Genomic DNA, 5000 nt, shown 5'->3' on the forward strand with positions numbered 1-5000 from the left:
CTAAAAGGAAGCGATTCACAAACCTTCCATAACAAAGCCATCACCTACAGAGAGATGAACCTGGAGAAGAGTCCCCTAAGCAAGCTGGTCCTGGGGCTCTGTTCACAAACACAAACACACACTACAGAGCCCCAGGACAGCAGCACAATTAGACCCAACCAAATCATGAGAAAACAAAAAGATAACTACTTAACACATTGGAAAGAATTAACAAAAAAACAGAGCAAACTAGAATGCTATTTTGGGCTACACAGAGAGTACACAGCGGCAGAATACCTGACCACTGTGACTGACCCAAAATTAAGGAAAGCCTTGACTATATACAGACTCATTGAGCATAGCCTTGCTATTGAGAAAGGCCGCCATAGGCAGACATGGCTCTCAAGAGAAGACAGGCTATGTGCTCACTGCCCACAAAATGAGGTGGAAACTGAGCTGCACTTCCTAACCTCCTGCCCAATGTATGACCATATTAGAGAGACATATTTCCCTCAGATTACACAGATCCACAAAGAATTCGAAAACAAATCCAATTTTGAAAAACTCCCATATCTACTGGGTGAAATTCCACAGTGTGCCATCACAGCAGCAAGATTTGTGACCTGTTGCCACGAGAAAAGGGTAACCAGTGAAGAACAAACACCATTGTAAATACAACCCATATTTATGCTTATTTATTTTATCTTGTGTCCTTTAACCATTTGTACATTGTTAAAACACTGTATATATATATATAATATGACATTTGTAATGTCTTTACTGTTTTAAAACTTCTGTATGTGTAATGTTTACTGTTAATTTTTGTTGTTTTTCACTTTATATATTCACTTTGTATGTTGTCTACCTCACTTGCTTTGGCAATGTTAACACATGTTTCCCATGCCAATAAAGCCCTTGAATTGAATTGAATTGAATTGAGACAGAGAGACAGAGAGAGGGAGAGAGAGAGAGAGAGAGAGAGAGAGAGAGAGAGAGAGAGAGACAGAGAGAGAGAGAGAGACAGAGAGAGAGACAGAGAGAGAGAGAGAGAGGGAGACAGAGAGAGAGAGAGAAAGAGAGAGGGAGTGGGGGAGGATGAGGGAGAGGAGGGAGGGTGAGAGTGAAAGTGAGAGAGAGAGAGAGAGACAGAGAGAGAGACAGAGAGAGAGAGAGAGAGAGACAGAGAGAGAGAGAGAGAGAAAGAGAGAGGGAGTGGGGGAGGATGAGGGAGAGGAGGGAGGGTGAGAGTGACAGTGAGAGAGAGAGATGTTTAGTTTGATTTATTTTCCCTTTTGTACTTTAACTATTTGCACATCGTTACTGTACATACATCGCTGTCTACTCCTTCTCCTCTCCTCCGGCATACGATGTCGCCCAGACTCCTGTCTATTATTAACCACCGGTCCTGGGACTCATCATTACGCACACCTGGGACTCATCATTACACACACCTGGACTCATCATTATGCACACCTGGGACTCATCATTATGATTCACACCTGGGACTCATCATTACGCACACCTGGGACTCATCATTATGCACACCTGGGACTCATCATTATGATTCACACCTGGGATTCATCATTACGCACACCTGGACTCATCATTACGCACACCTGGGACTCATCATTATGCACACCTGGACTCATCATTACACACACCTGGCACTCATCATTATGATTCACACCTGGCACTCATCATTATGATTCACACATGGGACTCATCATTACTCACAACTGGACTCATCATTACTCACACCTGGACTCATCATTACGCACACCTGGGACTCATCAGTACACACACCTGGGACTCATCATTACGTACACCTGGGACTCATCATTACACACACCTGGGACTCATCATTATGATTCACACCTGGGACTCATCGTTATGATTCACACCTGGGACTCATCATTACGATTCACACCTGGGACTCATCATTACGATTCACACCTGGCACTCATCATTATGATTCACACCTGGCACTCATCATTATGATTCACACCTGGCACTCATCATTATGATTCACACCTGGGACTCATCATTATGATTCACACATGGGACTCATCATTACGCACACCTGGACTCATCATTATGATTCACACCTGGGACTCATCATTACGATTCACACCTGGGACTCATCAATATGATTCACACCTGGCACTCATCATTACACACACCTGGGACTCATCATTACGCACACCTGGGACTCATCATTACACACACCTGGGACTCATCAGTACACACACCTGGGACTCATCATTACGTACACCTGGGACTCATCATTACACACACCTGGGACTCATCATTATGATTCACACCTGGGACTCATCGTTATGATTCACACCTGGGACTCATCATTACGATTCACACCTGGGACTCATCATTATGATTCACACCTGGGACTCATCATTATGATTCACACATGGGACTCATCATTACGCACACCTGGACTCATCATTATGATTCACACCTGGGACTCATCATTACGATTCACACCTGGGACTCATCAATATGATTCACACCTGGCACTCATCATTACACACACCTGGGACTCATCATTACGCACACCTGGGACTCATCATTACACACACCTGGGACTCATCATTACGCACACCTGGGACTCATCATTATGATTCACACCTGGGACTCATCATTATGATTCACACCTGAGACTCATCATTACGCACAACTGGACTCATCATTACTCACACCTGGACTCATCATTACGCACACCTGGGACTCATCAGTACACACACCTGGGACTCATCATTACGTACACCTGGGACTCATCATTACACACACCTGGGACTCATCATTATGATTCACACCTGGGACTCATCGTTATGATTCACACCTGGGACTCATCATTACGATTCACACCTGGGACTCATCATTATGATTCACACCTGGGACTCATCATTATGATTCACACCTGGCACTCATCATTATGATTCACACCTGGGACTCATCATTATGATTCACACCTGGGACTCATCATTATGATTCACACCTGGGACTCATCACTATGATTCACACCTGGGACTCATCATTATGATTCACACCTGGGACTCATCATTATGATTCACACCTGGGACTCATCATTACGATTCACACCTGGGACTCATCGTTATGATTCACACCTGGGACTCATCGTTATGATTCACACCTGGGACTCATTACGATTCACACCTGGGACTCATCATTATGATTCACACATGGGACTCATCATTACGCACACCTGGACTCATCATTATGATTCACACCTGGGACTCATCATTACGATTCACACCTGGGACTCATCAATATGATTCACACCTGGCACTCATCATTACACACACCTGGGACTCATCATTACGCACACCTGGGACTCATCATTACACACACCTGGGACTCATCATTACGCACAACTGGACTCATCATTACTCACACCTGGACTCATCATTACGCACACCTGGGACTCATCAGTACACACACCTGGGACTCATCATTACGTACACCTGGGACTCATCATTACACACACCTGGGACTCATCATTATGATTCACACCTGGGACTCATCGTTATGATTCACACCTGGGACTCATCGTTATGATTCACACCTGGGACTCATCATTACGATTCACACCTGGGACTCATCATTACGATTCACACCTGGGACTCATCGTTATGATTCACACCTGGGACTCATCGTTATGATTCACACCTGGGACTGATCATTATGATTCACACCTGGGACTCATCATTATGATTCACACCTGGGACTCATCATTATGATTCACACCTGGGACTCATCATTATGATTCACACCTGGGACTCATCATTATGATTCACACCTGGCACTCATCATTATGATTCACACCTGGGACTCATCATTATGATTCACACCTGGGACTCATCATTATGATTCACACCTGGGACTCATCACTATGATTCACACCTGGGACTCATCGTTATGATTCACACCTGGGACTCATTACGATTCACACCTGGGACTCATCATTATGATTCACACCTGGGACTCATCATTATGATTCACACCTGGGACTCATCATTACGATTCACACCTGGCACTCATCATTATGATTCACACCTGGGACTCATCGTTATGATTCACACCTGGGACTCATCATTATGATTCACACCTGGCACTCATCATTATGATTCACACCTGGCACTCATCATTATGATTCACACCTGGGACTCATCACTATGATTCACACCTGGGACTCATCATTATGATTCACACCTGGGACTCATCATTATGATTCACACCTCATTACCTTTGCAGGTCCCTTTTGTTCAATCCTCAGTTGGTATTGATCCGGTGTTCATCTCCCTTCTGTTACGCTGTCTTGGTTCATGTTTGTTGTTTCCATGAAACGTTTCACCTGCTTCCATCAAGGGAAGCAGCAGGAAAGCAAGACATCTCTCAGACGGTCGACGAACAGGGTGACCTTCTGCGTCAGCACCATGACCAGCTGGCACAACTGGGGACGGCCATGGGAGAGGAACAGGGTGACCTTCTGCGTCAGCACCATGACCAGCTGGCACAACTGGGGACGGCCATGGGAGAGGAACAGGGTGACCTTCTGCGTCAGCACCATGACCAGCTGGCACAACTGGGGACGGCCATGGGAGAGGAACAGGGTGACCTTCTGCGTCAGCACCATGACCAGCTGGCACAACTGGGGACGGCCATGGGAGAGGAACAGGGTGACCTTCTGCGTCAGCACCATGAGCAGCTGGCACAACTGGGGACAGCCATGGGAGAGGAACAGGGTGACCTTCTGCGTCAGCACCATGAGCAGCTGGCACAACTGGGGACGGCCATGGGAGAGGAACAGGGTGACCTTCTGATGACGGTACCCCATCCGAATGCCGTGGCTTCCTACTCAGTGCTCCCTCTATTTTACACACCAGATGGGAGCCCCCCCCTACCACCACCGAGAGGTCGAAAGGTTGCCACGGTTATTTCTCTGTTGACGGGGGGCAGACATTGGAATGGGCTACGGTCATCTG

The sequence above is a fragment of the Oncorhynchus kisutch genome, unplaced genomic scaffold (assembly GCF_002021735.2).
Source record: "Oncorhynchus kisutch isolate 150728-3 unplaced genomic scaffold, Okis_V2 scaffold1317, whole genome shotgun sequence".
NCBI classification, from domain to species: Eukaryota; Metazoa; Chordata; class Actinopteri; order Salmoniformes; family Salmonidae; genus Oncorhynchus; species Oncorhynchus kisutch.